The sequence below is a fragment of the Macrobrachium nipponense genome, chromosome 5 (genome assembly GCF_015104395.2).
Source record: "Macrobrachium nipponense isolate FS-2020 chromosome 5, ASM1510439v2, whole genome shotgun sequence".
Lineage (NCBI taxonomy): Eukaryota > Metazoa > Arthropoda > Malacostraca > Decapoda > Palaemonidae > Macrobrachium > Macrobrachium nipponense.
This window is the reverse complement of record NC_061107.1, coordinates 77,843,840-77,866,997: the sequence shown is the minus strand read 5'-3', so window position 1 is coordinate 77,866,997 and position 23,158 is coordinate 77,843,840. Positions and strand designations below refer to the sequence as shown.

Below are 23,158 nucleotides of genomic sequence, written 5' to 3'. Positions count from 1 at the left end.
TATATATATATATTATATAAATAATGTGGGTGAGAGAAAGAGCATATTATATTTACACACATTTCAGTATCCGTATGATGGCTGTTCTGGGTTTCATCCAAAGCTGGGGCTGGCAGCAACGCTCAGTGTTTCGAGATCCTGGAAAAATTAAATATAGTTTAAACTGCTTTAGGTATATCAGACAATGTGCTTATACGGCATGGTAACAAGACCTACGCCTCTCGCTTGCCATGCTTATGATTACATTTATGTACTAACCTAAATTGCAAACGAAAGGCAAGTAGTTTGCTTTAAAAATAATAGCCTTGTGATAATTTGACAAGTATATAGATTACCTTGATTTTTATACCGGATAGACTGATTCCAGACAAATTTTCCAGACAAAATTTGTAGTACGATACATTCTGTTCAAGAGATGGCGCCATGAAGTGTGCATCTGTAATAACATGTTGACCAAACTAATTTTTTGTTGTTGAATTATGGAAAACGCTAAAATATTGAGTTCTCAGAGTTGAAATATAGTGATCAATTCGGAATCAAGGTAGGCCTATGTCACATTTGTCCATACCTACTACAGCAGAGAAGTAGGTAGGACAGACCGACTGAGAAGGTACGGGACCGCATTTTCCAAGCAGTTTTACGAAAATAGTGAGTGGCTAGAAGAAACCAATGCCATGTTTTTATTTTCCTTGCCTGCTTTTTCGGCGGGGGCTCGATGTCGACACAAATCGGGGTGCGGGATCCATAAGATGAAGCACCACGAGCAATCTTCCGGTCATAAAAATAGTGTAATTGATTTACTAGCTCTGTTGGGATGAGTTAGAAATATTAATGCAGGTGATTTGGACTCGTCGCAGCGCCTCTAGGAAGCAAAACATTACGAATTAGAAAGAAAGAAAAAAAAAAAAAAACCCGGAGACACGTTATCCAGAATCATTGACTGCAGGAACCAGTGGAAATCATGGAGGAGTCTTTCACTCGGTGCCCGAGCTCTACTTTGCTTGTGGACTGGATTTGTGTCTAAAAGCTCACTTGGCAACTGAAGCTGTTTATAATGAAAAAAAAAAAAAAAATGGACACAGTTTTGAAAGAAATATTGGACTTACATTTTGCAGGCATAAAGTAATTTGAACTATATTTCGGCAGTAGGCTAATGTGTGGCGAGGTCGTTATGTACGACAACAATCAAGGGGCAGTTATTTTTAAGCATTCTATATAATACTATATATGTGGCTCATTGACATTAGTACTCGTTCTCGGGCCATGATAATCACAGAGCACGAAATGATCACTGAGATGAAAGACTTCAATGAAGAAGTTTTCGACCATTTTCCTGATTCGAGTGGATGGCCGGAGTTTACTTTCAAGTAACTAGGTAAGTCAGATCATTTTATGTATATTGGGCTGCATAAGTAAAATTTTGTAATTTTTGCACGAAACTTTATTTTCGTCGTCAAACTGAGCCAGCATAGTATTAATAAAGGTAGGCCATCATCCGATATAGTTGAGTAAACTAAGTCCATGAATTAGGTAGTTGGGTCAGGGAAATATTCAAGTTGCACCAATTGTTGACATTCAGACTATCTGTTTCCAACTATAAAAAATATAGTACCTACATTCAGTTTTTTATTTTTTTTTTATTTTACGAAAATTTACAGCTTGCTTATACCTAGCAGAGTTCAGCATTGGTAGATGTAATTTTAAATTTTTTTTGTTAGCCAATTAATACTTAGTCTATAGTATTCAAGTGGGGGGACCACAGTAGGAAAGCAAAGGGGTGTTACATAAAACTAACGAAATAACATAGGAAATACCCAAAGCACATATTAAAGCAGGAAAATTTTAATTTAAAGACCAAAATACCCTTATGTCAGAAGTAGGGTAAAATACTGAATGGGCAGCCTCTACCGTAGCGCGACCACCTTCCCGAAAAGTACTACCTACTTTAACACGTCCTGTAACCCAGGATAGACATTAGTCAATAGCCAGCGACAGTCTAAGCAACACCTCGAGAGCTCTACTTTCCTCTCGAAGTAAGTTTTTTTTTTTTTTTTCCCCAAGTCACAAATTAAGGCCATAATTTCTGATTTAAGGGGAGGTGGTCGTGCTATGGTAGAGGCTGGCCATTTGGTATTTTATCCCATAAGTATACCTATGTTCCTTCATGTTGAACAATACTAATGGGGACTCACAATGGAGAACCAAGCGCCTCAGCGGCGTGGTTGGTGTGGTATTAGCGTTCCAACTCTGTGGTCGCGGGTTCGATTCACGGCCATTCCATTGAGGAGTGAGAGGTGTATTTCTGGTGATAGAAGTTCACTCTCGACGTGGTTCATAAGTCACGTAAAGCCGTTGGTCCCGTTGCTGAATAACCACTGGTTCCGTGCAACGTAAAAACACCATAAAAACAAACATTGGGGAACCAGGTTTTGGGGTGGTGGGAACATGTGAATGTATAATCCTAACCTAACTGGGTCATTAACTGTTTAGGGGCAAACCTGACCTGAACTAGAGCACCATGATTTATAGAGTAGATTATAGGGGTGCATCCTAACCTAACCTAACCAATGGCAGTAAGTTCTTATCTGTTTAGGGGCAAACCTGGCCTAAACTAGAGCACCATAAGTCAGAGTAAATTAAGGGGTGCATCCTAACCTAACATAACCTATGGAACTGGGTCCTTATCTGGCTGGAGTGGCGTTCAATTCACTTGGCCCATACACTTAATTTAACCAAGTTCTTCAGATCTGACAGGGTCACAATCAGCTTCTGTTTAACTTGTGTACCTTACCTTACCTAGAAGTGTTAGAGGTGGCAAGGTCATCAGCTCCAATGTTGGATACCTAGTGTGGTAAAGGTAGACAACTTTCCACCTTTGAAGGACAAGAACAATTAAAGGTTACAAATGAGCTGCATGTACTGAAAGATGAAGGAGGCTATTCTGCTTTGAGAATCTTTAAATACAAGGTACTGCTTTGAATATACTAAATGAATTCAAGGCTGCTTCCCCCTATCCTTTACATCATGCTACAATTATTTTGTATTTTGAGGTATATATACTTGAAGTTGTTCAGGGTCCACATAGTTTTTTTATAATTGAAGTTGTTCAGGGTCCACATAATTTTCTGAATTATTTACTATTTACATTAGAGTGGGCATCAAACAAAGAATACTTAGCCAGATGGAAAATCTTTTATGACTTACAAATATAGGTACTATGCAGAGTAGTGACTAGTCTCTTAGTGATGACGGCATGACATTTATTACAAGATTTATATTTTTTTTTTTCATGAAAAATGTGGAATCTTTACGTATTTAATTCAGTAGTTTCTCATCTTTTGTCATGCCTTCAGCCAATTTTGGCGTTATAGTTGTTTATCTGGGAAATAATGGGAAAAAATAAAAATGGATTTGCTGTATGTGACTTGGTCAGCAACAAATATAAAGATACAAAAAGTAGTCAAACAAAAAGGTGTGAAGCACATGTAAAATATTGGAATATATAAAATAATATATACATGGTGTTACAATGTACAGAATAAAACCATTTAAAAGTTTAGAAATACAGTAGGAAAAACAATACCTTAGTACGTACATGAAGTTTGGCTGTACATAACATAAACTATAACATTGCTCAGCCCCCAGAAAATACAAAAGTCAATAAAAAGTGCGAATGCACTTGAAATAAAGTTGAATTATATAAGATGATACTCAGTAATTATACGCACAGTATAAAATAATTTAAAAGACTAAAAGTACAGAAAGATATTTTCACCTATACGGATAGTGAATCCTGTATGTAAACTTTCAACTTGAAAACATTCAGAGGTACAAATTCCCATGTCTGCGTGACATGTGGGATATAGCCTATAAGCTTTCATGCTGCATCCCCATCTAAGAGAGCACATTTCACTAATACAAGCTCCTGATGCCAGTTGTTGAAGTAATATGAACTAAGGCCTGTCTGGCCAATTTGGGACTATAAAGTAAGAGGTTCCGTTGAAGGTTAGAAGTTTGTTCAAAGCATTAAAATCTAGGACAATGGAGGAAAAAAGTATATCATCCTCCATTTATTCCAGTCTTGTAGAAATGCATCTTTTGATATTGGCTGATTGTCAAAGTTCGGAGACACATACACTTGAAGTTGGTGGTTTTTGCATGTGACAAACAGGTCCACTTAGTTGTGGAAGCATGGTGGCAATTGATTGAAAAGAATGATTGTTCAACATCCACTCTGTTGAAGCTGTCTTTTCTCTTGATAGAGAGTGTGCTAAGACATTGAGAGATTCAGGGAAGTGAATTGCAGACAAGTGCCACATCATTGCTTGTATCATTTGAGGGAAGGATAGCATTACTGTGTTGAGAGGAGATAATGTGAGCCTGATCTCCTGGTGTACATTGCAGTCATGTTGTCTAGGTCAACAAAATGCGTGGCCCTTTATTATTAGACAGTGGTATATGCTGTAGGCTAACTATATACATATTGAATGGCTAAGTTACCTTTGTTGAACTTAACAAACAAATTGGACTTTCTATCAAGCTTTCAGGACGCAGCTCTGTATAATAGAGAGGGCTAAATGAATTTGGCATGTGGCTGTAATTCCCGCGTTTGGCCACTTGCTGGTGCTGACTTTGTACCTGTAGTCTCTTCCGCATGTTCCACGTACTTCCTCTGGCCCATCAAGTGCTTTAGTGGTACCCATCATGTGTATTAAAATACAATACTTAACTGTAAATTTTCGGTATTTTGTCATTTGGCTTTTCTTTATTTCCAGTAAAAATGCATGAAAATGAAAAAAAAGCAGGAAAAATGTTGAATCATTGAATAACTTACTGCATTAGTGAAGTTGTAGGTTTTCTAATAGGGGTTTATATGGTGTCTAGGTTGTTATTTAAAGGGTATATTCAGTATAGATCTTGAATATTTGAACAGATTAATGACGTAAGATGAGATATCGCTGGATCTAGAGTTTGTGTATTTTTCTGGAAAAACAGTAGGAGGATGATGCAGTAAACACAACAAACAATATGTGCACTCCAATGGATAGATGTAAAAATTATACATGACTTGGAAATATCCAGTTGGATCATTTTAAAGACAGTCTGGTCATGGAGTTTCTGTTTGATGGTTGCTCTGACGTTTGCTACAAGATAATCTAAAGGTGTTTCAAGAAAAATACAGAAACTAGAAAGTCAGGTTTTGTGGTGGTTTTGTTTCATGTTGAATTTCTCTGGTGTAGTGAACCTTGTATTAACAGAGTTACAGTGGAATGTCAAGTTTTGTGCTTTATTAATGCATAAATTCAGAAGAATTAGTCACACCGTTGTAATTGATAATCTGGGTAATGGAACATATGTGTTGACATGAGAATTATTTTTCTTAATAGAGGAAGTAACCCATTACTTGTTCAAGAGCCAGAACATAATGGTTAGGGAGGTGTTTGTATAACTGGATGAAACATTGTGCTTATTGGAAACTTGAACAGTTTTGTTGGTATGTTGTTGTGAATGTTTCAACTCAAGTCTGTAACTATTTCTTTGTAAAGTTCACGCAATACTTCCTGTTGTACAAAAATATATTAATTCTGGGTGTGTTACCGACACCTAGAAAGCCATCTGCAACCTTGGGGTTTTTCCATCATGCAGTTACTCATTCAGAAAGTTACATGGAACCTGAACAATACCATGTGCATAATTAAAATGTAGAAATCTAGTGTGGTACTGATGTCAAGATGGTCAGCCACCCATGCTGAGTATTTAAAGCAGTACTCTGCCTACTACGTAATTTTAAAATTTTCAGTAGAGAACAGTTCATCTGTACCCTCCACAAGGTGCTTATCCTTCAAGGGTGCTAAATGTCTCCACTTATCACGCAAGTAGTCTGACACTGATGCAGTTCTAAATAAGGTAAAAATACAATGGAAACAGAAATCGCATGTCTTAGAGCGATTAAACGACTTTGTGTGAACTACTACTGTGGGTGTATTTTTGTAAAGACATTGTTAAAAGTCATATCTGTTCAACTGTAATTTTTTTAGCGGTAATATTTCGCTCTACCTTGTTTATACTTTAAAATATGAAGCGTCCATCAAATGCTTTTAAATAAAATGTGTTACGGTTCTCCATTGCACAAATAGAAATGAAAAATTTTTTAAAATCATTTTTGCATACTTAATCACAAAAAACAATAACAAAGGAAATGGAAATACAATTAACAAATATAGATATATTTTTTGAAACAGTTCACGTAAAAACAACGAGATGAACACAGCATAACACTTGATGGTTTTGGGCTCCTATGACATTCCCAAGTAGGTGCCCTCGTTGTGACGGTATTTGCACTTACAGAAGAGGCATGTTTTTCGAAAAATGGGTACGTCGTTAAAACGGTCGACTTGCTTTAAAAAGCCACACGGGAGAAAACAAATCAGATATCATTAGTTAATTAAACATTATTTTTCAGATTAGTGCCTAGAAGTAGTTAGTACTATCATCATAATGTAGGTTTCTAATGCAGTATGACTAGGATTCTCACTTGCAATGCACTTTTCTATATTAAAAGGTTTATTCTTGCGTTATGTACAAAATACATTAATGTAGCACCATGGTACACGTAAAGCTTACGTATTTATCACATGTACATGTTCTAGTATAGTCTAACGAAAGATCCTGGCGATAAGTACGACGCACTAGGCGATCTCCATCCACTAAAGCGTTCTCCATTATTTTTTCCTCCAACTGCTCTATTCTTCAAGCCAATGCGTGGGAAATCAACATCACTATCTATCCATAAACTGCCTTACGGTACCTGCTAAACGAAGACAGCATTGTCGAAAGTAGTGATTATCGATATCCTTGGGTTTCCGTATAATCCTCGTGTTGACCAAGGTTTACTATACGGCATAATGAAGGTGCAATGGTCAGGAAATCCTCCTGCTCGCGACGCAAATTCCTGTACTCTGCATTCATGAAAATGAAACCTGACGGCTCGTGATTCACGCGTAAGAGCCTCTAGACGCAGTTAGTACCTTTTCCAGTGGTGGACTGGTGGTACTCAGACGTGTAGGCAGTTATTCACAGAAAAGTCAGCAGGTGTCTTGGTATTCGCTGGGAAAGGTAGAATGTTACAGGGCGCTGCATTTTTCGGGTTGATGTGATGTTGCAGCAGGTTTGATGTTATGGGAGTGAAAATGGGTGTCTGGTTGTTAACTCCCGGAGATTTTGTGATGACTTCTTCGACAAGGGCTTCGGGGTCGCTCACGAGGCCAACCTGGAATAGAAGAAGAAGCGTTATTAGACAGATGTTTACGAACTATATAAAAAAAGATTTGTTTTGTGTCTGCACTGTCATCTTCTTAATTAAGACACGCACTACAATAAATAACTAATTTATATATATATATCTATATATATATATATATATTATATATATATAATTATTGTTGTATAAAAACGATACCACAGGAAAATGTGGTATTCGCTATATACTAAAGTCACGTTGCGTCTCTCTCTCTCTCTCTCTCTATATATATATATGTGTGTGTGTGTGTGTATAACAAATACACACACTTGATGTATCGCTTTAACTCGTGATTGTCTTAAGTTAGTCATAGAGCAGAGTAGTGGATATATATATATATATATATATATATATATATATATAATTATTGTTGTATAAAAACGAATACCACAGGAAAATGTGGTATTCGCTTATATACTAAAGTCACGTTGCGTCTATTTTTAGATATATAATATATATATGTATGTATGTATATATATAACAAATACACACACATGATGTAACGCTTTAACTCGTGATTGTCTTAAGTAGTCATAGAGCAGAGGAGTGGATAAAAACAAATAGTTGACCTAGCGGTTTCACACCCAGGTGAGGTTACAAAGAAAGAAAGAAAAAAAAGTAAGCGCTAAGTGGTTCAAGTTCTTGCTTAGTCTTTCCTCCAGTTTGTATTTAATATGAAGGTGATAAATCAATGTTTAATTCATATCCTTACAATTTTTTTTTTTTTTTTTTTTTTTTTTTTTTTTGTCAAGGACGAGATCAGCGATTTCAGAACCCAATTTCGTTAAATATAAATATAATGATTTCATACGCATGACCGTTACATAGTTCGTCACAGGCGCGGGACAATAGGAGGGACAACTGAGTAGTGCAAGACGGGTTTCCCCCAATCTCAAGCAATAGTTACCGAGATTGTGTAATGTAGTACTAGACTGACACCTGTTTCTTTTCTTGTGTAATTTTGAATTTTAGTTGTGTATGTAAATGTGTCGCTATATACGTATGTCCGCGCGCTTGCATACACACACACATATATATGTATATATATATATATATATATATATATATATATATATATATATAGTGTATGTACATATATTTACACGTATATGTATCGAGCCAACGGTAGTAAAAGCTATATATAATAGAGAGGGAAGTATTTAAAAAATAAATCTTAAATGTTTATATACGTACATATGTAAAATATGTCTTGTGACCTCACTACTCAGCGCCTATAGGACGGAAACCGTCCCATTTCCACCGTGATAGCTGTACGAGTATACCAGGTTCGTAACGTGTCAGTGTTACGTACAACGTTGTAATTTCAAGTCTTAAGTCACAAGAACACAACCCACAATTATTGCCAAATTGCTTAATCCAGTGAGTCATTTGCACGAAAAGTGAAATTTGTGTATTTGAGGCCTGGTTTGGATGCAGTTAATTCTTGAATGTAAAGTGAATTCGACGTTAATGGCTCATTCGTAGCTTCATATTTGTAGTTATGAAAGGTGTAATATATGTAGAATTGTAAAATGTCTTGTGGCATGCATATCGCTATCTTTATTTATTTATTTTTTTTACAAACTTAACAGATGGTGGAGGTGGGTTGACTTCGATTATTTAAAAGCAGAACTGGAATTCGAAATCAGTTCGTTTTCTTCCGATGACAGATTAAGTATACAATCCCCCAAAGTTAGGTAGTTCGAACATATATGTAGTATATGCTTCATGTGGAACATATATGTATATACTACATGTGTAAATGGAATAGCCACAATACCCTCAACTATATATACTACAAGGTGTCCATAAAGTCCCAGTACCATTACAAGTATTTATGGCTTGTAATGGTACTGGGACTTTATGGACATGCGTAAATGTAATAGCCACAATGCCCTCTCAACTTCTCAAATTCTGTGCTCTTTTGTGGATACTCTTGTCACTACAGAGCATCCGAGATCCAACTTCAAAGAAATCTGATGTCCGGAAGCGAGAAACGAGCCCGCGATACCATAATGTTGAGCTGACCACGTGGTCAGTTTCTTAGATATTTTGTATTATATTCTTGCTTTTACTGGGAGCCAGTGTAGCTCGATTAGTGCCAGGGTTATTCTGTCACGGTAACGTAATCCTTTTATTAATCTGGCGGCTCTATTTTGTAGTCTGCGATTTTCTCAGTGTATAGTTAGGAATACCGTAGTACTATATAAAGTGGTAGCAGTCAAGCCTCGAGAGTATTTGGTTACAAAAATTGCTGTTTTCAGAGTATCTTCGTTTAAATATTGTCTGATAAATGCGATGTTTCATACATGAGAGTTGTAGGTTGTTACAATATGCAATATAGGATTTTTCATGGATTATATTATCAATAGATACTCCTAACTCCTAAGTTCCTCACTGCCACTACAGTGTTTATGGATGACGAGCCAATAGTTATTCTTTCGAAGTGTTCATATTTTCGTAGTGAACTCGCAGATCCAAATAACAATGCTCTTAGTTTTGTCTTCATGAAGTTTTAGTTTCTTCGACGACATCCACTTTTTTATATCTTTCAGAGATAATTATGTATGTACTGATAGGCACGCATATGTATATATGTATGTATATATGTATGTGTCTGTAAGTCATATCACATTTCCGTGATTCATATACATATATCAAGCTACAATGTCCTTTAATATCTAATTCGCTCTACCTCGGAATTAATATATTTTCATATATGCTTAACCGAAGGTGAATTTTTTCTCGATAATAGACTTGCCTGGACCGGAATTAATATATTTTCATATATGCTTAACCTTCGGTTAAGCATATATGAAAATATATTAATTCCGAGGTAGAGCGAATTAGATATTAAAGGACATTGTAGCTCGATATATGTATGTGTGTGTATGTATGTATGTATGCATGTATGTATGTATGTATATATATATAAATATATATATATATATACGTATATGTGTATATATATAATTATATATATATACACACATACGTTCATACACGCACAATAGTTCCTTATTAGGACCCATCCAATTGTTTGCATCAGTTATAGGCTAGGCAAAAGCACTCTTGAACAAGATCCTAAAATGTGATCATATATCTGTTTGTGAATCCACGTTCTTGTAGATTTCTGTAACAGAAATCTGATCGCCACCAGCGTTGAACGACAACAGACGATACGCAACACAAATTACAATGCATTTCAAGAGAACTAACTCACCCGATCTTGACTGGCGTCCGTCCTCGATCTGCAGATACGAGTCACAATCCACAAGACTATGACGGCTGCGAATATCATGAGCGCAACGCTCATGATCCCATTATCCAGCGGTTGGCCATAATGATAGACTATAACTGCCACCAACACCGTTGGCAGAATGGCCACGCAAAGCACTGCTGCGATCTCGCAGAGTTCCACCTTCGTGTGACATGGGCGAGGCATCTCGAGAGAGGGAGAGAGGAGGACGAGTGACTTTGATTGTAGTTCCAAGCTCCACCGATACGGTTTAGAGTGTGATGATTCGGTCTAGTGGTTTGGAGGTTTTAATGCCCTCTCGCAGCAGCAGCAGCAGCAGCAGCAGCACCGGGACTCGTTTCGTATCGTGGTGTAACTCTTGGTGTAACCAAGTTTGGGCGGGAAGAGTCCCTCTTTTCCACTCCCCGAGAAAAGGTTAAACTGGAGCCAACAATGAAAAATATCCTCCATGCTTGACTTGTAACGGACTGACATTCCATTCTTAACTTCACGAAGCAATTAACCAGAGTGAGTAAGTTATTATTGGAAAATATGGAACAGGCAAATTAAAGAGCAAGCATATATTTCTAATGGACAATATTTTCTTTTAAAGATAAAAGGCGCGATTCTTCCGATATTTTACTCTTATTCGGGGAGTAAGCCTATAAAACTACTTGTTGTTGTTGTTGTTCTTGTTTTTGTTCTTGTTGGGGGTAGTAAAGCCTAAATAGGTCTGGAAAAGGTGTTTTGCGTTGAGTTAAAGATACAGGAATTTTAGGATAGGATATTTATTATTTAGTTATTAGAATGAAAGTGTAGAAAATAATGTGCATGTTAAACAGACAAGAAAAATGATTTCCAATAAAGTAAAGCATATTTATTTTAATTTTCGTTGGTGAAACAAGGCTCTATTTAACCGTAGATTTTAGCACACACCCCGAGTAAGCTGGAGGCTGGATCATTCCTTGTCTGTACTTAGAAAACTTACGTGGAAGTAAAAATATCCGGATAAGTATTGTATTGTTTAGGATATGTTATTTAAGCTTTTAAGACGAAGACTTTCCTGAGACTGATAGATTTTAAGTAAATTCGATTCAGTAAGTTTGCTTTAACATTTATTCAAAAAATCATAAATATTTCGATTGAAACTGTACTTTATTTAATAAAATATCCAGTGCATCAGAATGAGTTGAAACCATTAAGATATAAAAGATTAAAGTAATGTTAATTTATAAAGTGAATACACACACACACACACACACATATATATATATATATATATATATATATGTATGCATATATAATATATATATAGATATTATATATATATATATATATATATATATATATATATATATCTCGTGTGTAGGTATAATACGTGTGTGTGTGTGTGAGTGAGTGTGACGTACCTGTACATGTGAATTGTTCTGTGGAAAAATATGCATTCCGAGAACAATGTCGTCCGGATGATAGTGGCATAGCTTGCAGTTGCATCATCTTAGCCGTCTCGAAGTTTCTGCCGGTTGCATCGAGGCAGTTGGTATATGAAATTATTCGTTTTTCTGTATACTGAAATATGTATCTTCAACGTAACCTTCGTCCCCTTAAAATTACGTGAAACTGAAATGTAAATCGATTCCGGTATCACTTGACACTTTCGTTAGAAACATGAGCCTAATTTATGTTATTTATGTATAGGCCTTGTTGTATTAATGATGAGAGAAAACAGTGCAAACAGTTGATAGATTATATCGCAGTTTTTATACTAAGTAAGGGAAATAGATGTTCTTCAGTGATTTCCAACGGATTTTGGAATCTGGCTGGTAACGAGTATATAAGTTCGATGATTTCGTCGGCGTAGAGTTCAGAGGATTCTCTGGAGAAGAAGAACCTGGGGAGAGGGGTGACGTGACGCTGAAGATTTTCCTAGTGAGAAGTGACGTCATCATCGAGCCAAGAAATCTCGATGCTTTTCAATTTCCTTGTATTTGTTTGTGCTTGATTATTACTGTGTTTTTTAAAAAGCACTTGCACGCAGTATTTGTTTGTGCTGGATTATTATTGTGTTTTTTTAAGCACACATACACACACACACGCAGTATTTGTTTGTGCTGGATTATTACTGCGTTTTTTAAGCACGCACGCACTATTTGTTTGTGCTGGATTGTTGCTGTGATTTTTTAAGCACATACACAGTATTTATGTGCTGGATCTACTGTAATATTTAAGCACACACGCACACAGTCTTTGTTTGCGCTGAATTATCAATGTATTTTTTTTTAAAGCACTCTCTCTCTCTCTTCTCTCTCTCTCTCTCTCTCTCTCTCTCTCTCTCTCTCTCTCTCTCACGTATTTGTTTGTGCAGAATTATTACTGTAATTATTAAAACATACACGTTTAGTATTTGTTTGTGCGGAATTATTACTGGGATTTTTACAACACGTACACAGTATTTGTTTGTGCTGGGTTATTACTGTGATATTTTAACACACACACACTCAGGAAGCAGAAGATGAGTGGTTGGAGAGATCCCGAGGAGATACCCAGGAAAGCAAGGCACATGTGTGACCTCACTCTAATACTCTGGGAGTGGGTTCGAATCCTGCAACAGATATCAAAATGCCTTCATATTCTTGCATTTGGATTGATGGCTTTGCAGCGACCAGGTATCAAAATGTTTGAAGGATGGCTGTATTATGATTGCCAACGTTTCTGGCTAAAAAGACAAAAACAAACATATATAAATGTACTATATATATATATATATATATATATATATAGATATATATATATATATATATATATATATATATATATATATATATATATATATATATATATATATAGGAGACGTTCAGAGGAGTGACAGAGTATAGTGGTAGAGACGGGAAACAAATAGCCGAAATCTTACTAATTGGACATGACATAAAAATTCAAAAACTGCTTTAACACACACACATACACACACACAAAACGATTATCGAGAGTGGCTGCGTTAAAACGGAGATATTATGTAATCCCACTTGGGGTAATCATCAAGAGAGGCAGTTCCTTATCTAGCTGTAACAGTAGCAAGTTGCTTTTCCCTTTGGATTTTTTTTGTTTTAGTTGGTTATTCCCAGCAATTAGCCGCTCCAGTTTTGGTGGGTTCGATGTTCTTTTTTCAAAAACTCTGTAATCATTAAAACTACTCCCATGTTATATAACGTTACTCCACCGTTTCAAGCAACCTGCGCCAGACTTCCAAATTCCCGGAAGATTGTGGGTCACGCTGCTGGGGTCGTACCGGTCATCCTCATCTGCTTGCAGCAGTGGATCTTCTATCCAGCACGCTCCTTAGGGGGTGTTAGCACTGTCAGTGCACCTCTTGCGGTGCAATGTAGGTATTACTTAAGGATTGTTGCAGCGTCCCTTCGGCCCCTAGTTGCACCCCCTTTCATTCCTTTTACTGTACCCCCGTTCATGTTCTCCGTCTTCCTGCTTACTTTACACCCTCTTCTGCTTTGAGGTTTTCTTCCTGTTACTCCTTTCAAACCTTTCTACTCTCATTTTTTCTTTCAGCGCTGAATGACCTCATAGGTCCCAAGTGCTTGGCCTTTGGCCTAAATTATGTATTCAATTCCATTCTATGCCATTCTATGCAGCACGAACGTATCTCCAGAATAATTGTACACTGTTACAGCGTTATATTGAGCACTTGGCAAATATAAAAGCCAGTATTTTATTATACTTGACAAATGTAAAAACCAGTATTTTACACTTGACAAGTATAAAAACCTCTTGACAAATATAAAAACAGTATTTTATACTACGCAAATATAAAAACCAGAATTTTACACTTGACAAATGTAAAAACCAGTATTTTACACTTCGCAAATATAAAAACCAGTATTTTACACTTGACAAATATAAAAAACCAGCATTTTACACTTGACAAATGTAAAAATCAGTATTTTACACTTCGCAAATATAAAAACCAGTACATTTGACATAAAAACCAGCGTTTTACACTTGACATATATAAAAATCATTATTTTACACTTGACAAATATAAAAACCAGCATTTTACACTTGACAAATATAAAAACTAGTATTTTACTCTTGGCAAATATAAAAACCAGTATTTTACACTTGACAAATATAAAAACCAGTATTTTATGCTTGATAAATATAAAAACCAGTATTTTAAATAATTAGACAATTTCTGTATGCATGCAAGTTCAGTAATCCATTAAAAGAGTGAACTACGGGTTTTTGGGAATTTTCAAACGATGAAACCAATGATGTATGTTCATTATGTTACTCCTTTGAATTCCTGTATTTTTTGTCACATATGTCATGTCAATCCTTTGAATTTCCTTTTTTTTTTTTTTTTTTTGTCACGTCATGCCACTACATTGATTTGTCACACCTTTGAATAATTAATTTATATATATAATATATATATATAATACATGATATATATATATATATATATATAGATATAATATATATATATATATATATATATATATATATAATCTGGACAACAAGTCCCGTTTTCAAGGTTAAAAAGACAAACAAATTTACAAACATTAAAATGACTCGAGCAAAAATTGAATATTAAAAATTACAATTTTCATGAAATTATTAAAACCGAAAAATAAGATTAAAAAAAGGAATGGAAAGCACATCCATATTTCAAGAAGAAAGACATTCTTGTGGACAGTTTAGTTTTATATTCACAAATACGAAGCCAAAGTAATCGTTTAATATGAAAATCGCTCTATACCTTGGGAATAACTTGCACCCAGATGAAATTTTAATTCCTGGGTATACTTCTGTGCTGATGCGCCTCAGTGGCGTGGTCGGTATGGTGTTGGCTTGCCACCTCGGTGGCCGCGAGTTCGATTCTCTGGCATTCCCTTGAATAACCACTGGTTCTATGCAACGTCAAAACACCATACAAACAAACAAACAAACTTCTGTGCTGGCCAGGATTCAAGGTGAGGCTTGGAGCGTAAGCTATTCCTAAGGTAAAGTGAATTCGACATTAAACAACATTTATGACTATATGAGTCTCTCGACCTTCTACCTGTAACAGGTTCCATGGAATTTTCTTCGCTCCTTTGTCGCCCGTGGGGTGTTTAGTGGCGTCAGTGGACCTCATGCGGTGCACTGTAGGCATTACTTGGTTCTTTACAGCGAGCTTTCGGCCCCTAGCTGCATCCACTTTCGTTCCTCTTATTGTACCTCCTTTCATATTCTCTTTCGTCATCTTACTTTCTATCCTCTCCTAACACTTGATTCATAGTGCAACTGCTTTGAGGTTTTCCTTCTGTTACAGCTTTCAAACCTTTTACTGTCAATTTCCATTTCAGCGCTGAATGATCTCATAGGTCCCAGCACTTGGCCTTTCTCCTAAATTCTATATTCAGCTCAACTGAACTCTCTCCTTTCTCACTCGTCCTTATCACATGCCCAAAGCTTCGATCAATCTGGACTCCCTTTTTATATCAATATTCTTAACAACTCCTACACTTCTAATTGCTTCAAGGGTGTGTGTAAGAATTCCACCCCCGTAGTCCTTTGAGTCGTAAAAGACGAATAAAAGGTTAACTGCTGCCTTGCAGATCGACTCTCCAGTCACACACCTACCGTGAAGCGCCTCAGCGGCGTGGTTAGTGTGGTATTAGCGTCCCACCTCGGTGGTCGCGGGTTCGATTCTCGGCCATTCCATTGAGGAGTGAGAGATGTGTATATCTGGTGATAGAAGTTCACTCTCGACGTGGTTCGGAAGTCACGAAAAGCCGTTGGTCCCGTTGCTGAATAATCACTGGTTCCTTGCAACGTTAAAGCACCATACAAACAAACACATCAACTGTGCAACTGATGTCTAGGCCAGTCCCTTATGACGCTCCCGATTGGCTGTTGATAAGTCAGTCATGGCTGGAAACTCTCAGTCTCTCTCTTGAGAGTTCACATAGGCAGGATGTATGTTCCACATCTCCAGGGGGATGCTTTTGAAAGAATTATGCCTCAGGAGAGGTGGAGCATACATCCTGCCTATGTGAACTCTCTCAGGAGACTGAGAGTTTCCAGCCCTGTGATTAGCTTATCAACAGCCAATCAGGAGCGTCGTAAGGGACTGGTCTAGACATCAGATGCACGGTTGATGTGAATCTACTCTAGGCCCACTGCTGATTACTGTTTGACACCAGCAAGGGCATACGGTCGTAAAAAAACATTAGCCAGATATTTTAATCATGCCTTGTGATGATGAACAATAATAACGATCAAAATACAATTAATTTCGAGACTATGGGTAACAGTATGACTAATTGAGACTAGTGGATATGTTGTTCTGAATGGGGAAATGGGAAAAAGAGACAAGAAGGGAGGAAAATATATGATATTAATATGTGCCTGAAATAACAACTAGAATATTATTTGCTGGAAACATGATCTTTGTTATTACTTCACAGTGAAGTTGTTTATTAAATGAGAACTTGATTCTGTTACCTTACCAGATTAATTATCCATGTATCAGACAAGTTTCAGTTTTTCATGATGAGAGGAGTTTCAGAAAAGAACGTTGAACGGAAATGTTCGCTTGCTCATGTGGCGGCCAGAGAAAAAGAAGCTGCTGTGTTTGCAGAAAATGTGGAATTCACCTACGACTATGGGGTAAAATTAGCAGAGTCACCGTGAATCAAACTATAGAGGATGGGTCGTGTTCCACCATTTTCCTTTTCGTCTTATTACAGTTACCTTTGCCCATACTCGTATTATTCACGTCTTTGTACACGGATAATTATACGTCCTTATTGTTGTGGTTTGGCGATTACATAAGTGAATAGTCAGAGGAAGACAGTTGCATCCTGTCAGACCCCCGTGATCCTTCATTGCAATAGTTAACAATGTTTCTCTATTCAAGACGAGAAATGCCGCGAGTGACGTCTGCTTACAGTCTTACAGGCATGAAAGCATTCCTGGTACTACTGATACCATCATTACTTATGTTGGTTTTCCATTTATGTGACTGCAAAGTGAAGCAACTCCGCTAAAATTCCGTTTAAAAAAGGGAAAGTCAAATGATGTCATAGAAAATCGTTGTAGATGTCCGTTTTCTAAAACCTCTTCAGGGGTAGCTCGACTAAATTTAAGATGGCATGCTTACTTTTAACTAAAATTTGTATTGGGATGTCTGACTGCTAACTGGAAGTTCAAGTGGGGCTCTACTGACCAAAAGAAGCGCATCAACAAACACTTATAAATGAATACTTGAACATTCTCCATGTGAGAAAAGTGACAGTAGGAAAGGAAAAGAAAATTTTTGTGTATAGGGCTACGAATATATAGGTAGGATTGAGCAAAATTTCATTTATTGATATGTATATCAGGGAAAGGCTATCAGTGGATTCTCTAGTTACACGGAATTCTACAGGTAGTGACCCCTCAATAGCTACGTTACATTTGCGAGTGTGGTTTCACTCCATATCGATTAAAATGCATCATATATATACTATTAATATAAATTATTATATATATATATATATAGATATATATATAATAAATATATATATTATTATATATATATATATTATATATATATATATATATTATAAGTTTATCACATTACCGTTGATTCATATACATATATCGAGCTACAAATGTCCTTTAATATCTAATTCGCTCTACCTCGGAATTAATATATTTTCACATATGTTTAACCGAGGGGGAATTTATTAAGCGATAATAGAATTGGCGGCCGACAGGCGCGAATCATCGACCTCTCAATTCCAGGACTGGCAGTGGAGCCTTAGCCAACCTCTTGCAGTGGCAAGGTTAGCTAAGGCTTCACCGCCAGTCCTGGAAGTGAGAGGTCGATGGTTCGCGCCTGTCGGCCGCCAATTCTATTAACTCTTAATAAATTCCCCCTCGGTTAAACATATATGAAAATATATTAACCTTCCGAGGTAGAGCGAATTAGATATTAAAGGACATTTGTAGCTCGATATATATATATATATATATATATATATATATATATATATATATATACATACATACATATATACATATACACACATATGTATGTATCTCCTGCCTACCTATTCATTCTCCTCTCTCTCTCTCTCTCTCTCTCTCCTCTCTATCTCTCTCTCTCTCTCTCTATATATATATATATATATTGTGACGAAGTGCCAGGTATCTGGTTACTACACTTACCATTCATTAATTGTTACCTCACAACAGCCAGACACCTGAACCCTCATCACAGGTACTAAACGACTGAATACTCTAAAGGCAACAGTGATCCCTTAACAACTTACCAGTATTAAAGAAAATCAGACTAAGTTCATCAAAACAGGTGTGAGGTAATCTTGTAATTAAATTAAATTAATTAGAGTGCATCACTCCATCAACAGCTTTAAAAGTCTAAGTATTTCCCTGATCTCAGAAGTCTAAGTACTTCCCTGGTTCTAAGTCACTTCAAGTTAATTGAAGGAAATCAGATCAATTACCACTCTGTTTCTACCTAAGCTAAATATAATCATATGAAAATATACTGGTTAGAAGTGAAATACTTATAAAAATTTAAAATACAAAAATTTATTATCCAACTAAAAATTTATAAGTGAAATTCACAATATCAGGGAAAATTACTGTTACTTGAAAACAAAGTGAAGTTCAATTAATTTTTGAATCAATTCAGTAAAATTAAATCAAAATTAATTTATCACAAAATTCAAGAAAATTAATTCAATCAAAATTCAAAAGTGTTAGGCAATAGAAATTTGGAAATGAATTCACAAGTATTAAATTTAATTAAATGTGCAACGATTAAGTAATGAAAATAACTAAGTTAATTCAATTGTGTATGCAAATGAAAACACAGAAAAATGTGGAAAATACCAAAATTGTAAACAGTATTAATCACACAAAATATAAAATAAAAACACACACTTCAATAAGAAAATGGATAAATGCACAAAACATAAAAATCACTTCAAATGAAACAAACACAAAACACAAAAATTTGCAATGTGTAAAAATGTAAATCTTTTCACTCAAACCATTGTAACCATTAGTTATTATTTCTCTAAACCATCGTAACCAATAGTTATTCGTTTCTTTACCAAACACTGACCATTAGTTATTAGTTACAACTAATAAGAATATAACACTTTACCTTCTTGGTATACCAGTTTTCTTTCTTTGCTGCAGATTGTTTCACACTCGCAAAAACAGGCGCCGTTACACACAATGTTTGTTAGATTCCACAAAACACTAAATAATACTAAATAAACTCTAAGAATTATCAAATCCAAAATCTAGAAGTTACGAGTGACCATTCAGTAAGTATGAAATCGTTATATTAATATAATCTCAAGTATGTCGTGGGGGAGAGAGAGAGAGAGAGAGAGAGAGAGAGAGAGAGAGAGAGAGAGAGAGAGAGAGACATACATGTCTGAGCAGAACGCAGTTCTAAGATGTAATGAAAACTCTTCCTTTCAAAAGCCGGACAGTGGAGAGGACACAAAACGTTTTGGGCAATAATTCTTCCTAGAAGCTTTAAAACATGACGCAACTTTACAGACAAACTGTGATATCTGCACATGGTTTTCAGCAAAGACGTACACGTATGAAACAGACTCGAGCAAAAGTCACTATCAGACGCGATGACAGAATTCCCAAAACACAGCGAAGACCTCGAGGTCTCTTATCGCAAGGGATTGACAGGTTTTGAAAAACAACTCCAGCTTCGAACGGACAAAGATATAATCTCTTTCTTTTCATACTACGTTATATACTCTTGAATTATGTTATGGGAAATCTGAACACACATTTTAAACATCCTATCTCTAAGCTATCTAGGGAATCTGAAGAAATGTTACAAAATTCTATTCTAACATTTTGTACAGTCAAAGAGGGGGTATATGTGTTTATCACGGTGTTGAATCTAACGATTCGCAACGATATAAATAATCAGCAACTACATTGTTTTTGCCACTAATGTGCTGCACTCTTAAGTTATACTGTTGCAGGCACAAAGACCACCGGTCAGTCTTTGAGTATGATTTTTCATTCTCTGGATAAATGATAGTGGATTGTGATCAGACAACACTAAAATTTCTTCATTCCTAGGTCTGTTCACATACACTTCAAACTTTTTCAATGCTGTGATCAAGGCTAAAGTTTCCTTCTCGATTGTCTAGTATACTTTCTGATGTTTTTTCAATTTTGAAGACATGAAGCACAAAGGATGGTAGATATTATTTTCATCTTCTTGAAGTAGGACAGCTCCAATGCCACAGTCAGAAGCATCAACTTGTATCACATATTTCTTGTTAAAGTCTGGAGCTTGAAGTACTGGTCTTGAAGTTAAAATGGCTTTTATCTTCTCAAAGGATTCTTGACACTCTGGAGTCCAAACAAACTTAGCTTTGGGACTAGTTAAGTCTGTCAAGGGAGCTACTATGGCTGAGAAATTTGGGCAGAAACGACGATAGAATCCAGCCATGCCTAAAAATCTCTGTAGCTGTTTCCTGGTAGTAGGTGGGGTAGCCTTACAGATACCTTCTACATTAGCATTTACTGGAGCAAGAAGGCCTTTTCCAACTTCAAACCCAAGATACTGTACAGTTGCCTTTCCAAACTCACTCTTCTCTAGGTTGACTGTTAGTCCTGCTTCTTGTAGTTTCTTGAAAACTTTCCTCAAAATTTTCAGATGTTCTTCCCATGTTGTAGAGTGAATCACTATGTCATCCAAGTATACACCTACTCCTTCTATCGATCTCAGCAGTTGATCCATCACTCGTTGAAATGTTGCAGGTGCATTCATCAGACTAAACGGCAGAACAGTATACTGATATAGTCCAAATGGAGTAATAAAAGCTGACAGCAACTTGGCATTCTCATCTAAGGGAATTTGATAATATCCTTTCAACAAGTCTATCTTGGAAACAAACTTGGCTTGCCCAATATTATCAAGTAACTGATCTATAAGAGGCAAAGGATAATTGTCAGCCACACTGATGGAATTCAGTTTCCTATAATCAGTACACATTCTAAATGAACCATCAGGTTTCTTCACTAACATACATGGAGAACTGAAGTGACTTGAACTGGGTTCTGCTAATCCATGTTGCAACAAATACTCAACTTCCTTCTTCAAAACATCTTGATGATACGGTGATAAGCGATAGGCTCTTTGCTTGAAAGGTTTTCCATCTTCTTGAATCTTGATCTCATGCTTGGTCAGATCAGTACATCTAGGCACATTTGCAAAAATTTCTGGGAACCTTCTAATTTCTTCACTTAAGTCTTCACCTTGTTCAACACTCAGATATTTCAACTTCTCCAAATTTTCCAAAATTGAAGAATTATTCATCTTGCTTTCAGCTCCCAATTTATAGCCATCATCGTCTTCTGTAGATAAAGTTGTTTGTGTTATTGACACAGTTTCAGTTTTAGTTTCTGAGAAATAAGGTTTCAAGAGGTTCACATGTATCTTCCTTTGTCGTCTTCTTCTTTCTGGTTTTTCAATCACATAAGTTGTATCACTCAACTTCTGAATTATCTTGTAAGGACCTTGAAATTTATTAGTGAGGGGAAAAGTTCTTGACAGGTAAGAATACTAACACTTGTTGACCAACACTAAAACTTCTTAGCTTAGTCTTAGCATCAAATCTCCTTTTCATTTTCTCATGACTCGCTTTCAAATTCTCTAAAGAGAATTTTCTAATCTCTTTCAACCTTTTCCTTAAGTTCTTCACATACTCACCTTGGATTTCCTCTTGATTTTCTTCCCAATTTTCTGCAAGAATCTTCAACGGTCCTCTCACTTCTCTTCCAAAAATCATTTCATTAGGTGAACATCTCATACTTTCTTGATAAGCACTCCTAACTTAAACAACATTAAGGGTAAACCAACATCCCATTCTCTTCCTGACTCAGAACAATACTTTGTCAGCATACTTTTCAATGTCTGGTGGAACCTTTCTAAGGCACCTTGAGTCTCTGGATGATAGGCAGTGGATAACTGTTGTGTCACTCCTAACAAATTCATCACATCCTGGAATAACTTTGAGGTAAAGTTGGTTCCTCTATCACTTTGTATTATTTCTGGTATACCAAACTGAGAAAAACTCCACAAGTTTTTCAGCAACTATCTTGGCAGATATGTTTCTAACAAGGATCGTCTCCTTTCTTTGCCTTCAGCGGTCCAACCATATCTATAATCACTTTGCTAAAGGGTTCTCCTCTAACTTCTATAGGTTGTAGGGGGGCTTTCTTGATGGTTTCATTCGGTTTCCCAGCTATCTGGCAGGTATGACACTCACGACAAAACCTGCTAACATCTTTGTGAAGTCCAGGCCAGAAAAAAATATTTCATGATCTTCTCCAGTCTTCCTGATTCCCATATGTCCAGACTCATGAGCTACTGCTACCACTTGCTTCCTCAATGGATATGGAATCAAAATTTGATGATATTCGCCCCATACAGCATCTCCTGGTATATCTGTAGGTCTATACTTCCTCATCAGCAAACCCTCCTTCAGATAATTTGTTACATCTCTTCTCGATCAACAACTCTGAAGAACAAATTGGCTAACGATGCATACTTCTTCTGC

The 23,158-nt window shown here is 36.3% G+C and overlaps 1 protein-coding gene and 1 long non-coding RNA gene across 2 annotated transcripts in view; one reads left to right on the top strand and one right to left on the bottom strand.

Moving 5' to 3' along the window:
* The first annotated feature begins 722 nt into the window (after nucleotides 1-722).
* LOC135215438 (uncharacterized) overlaps nucleotides 723-23,158 on the top strand; it is a 166,365-nt gene continuing 143,929 nt past the window's right edge. The window contains exon 1 of the mRNA XM_064250092.1: nucleotides 723-1,375. The gene's annotated coding sequence lies outside the window, so the exon portion shown is untranslated. The remainder of the gene's footprint in view (nucleotides 1,376-23,158) is intronic.
* LOC135215437 (uncharacterized) lies at nucleotides 6,212-11,176 on the bottom strand. Its single transcript, XR_010314683.1, has 2 exons — nucleotides 10,524-11,176; nucleotides 6,212-7,270 (listed from the first exon to the last, which is right to left on the bottom strand). It is a non-coding gene; the product is annotated as an uncharacterized LOC135215437 (long non-coding RNA).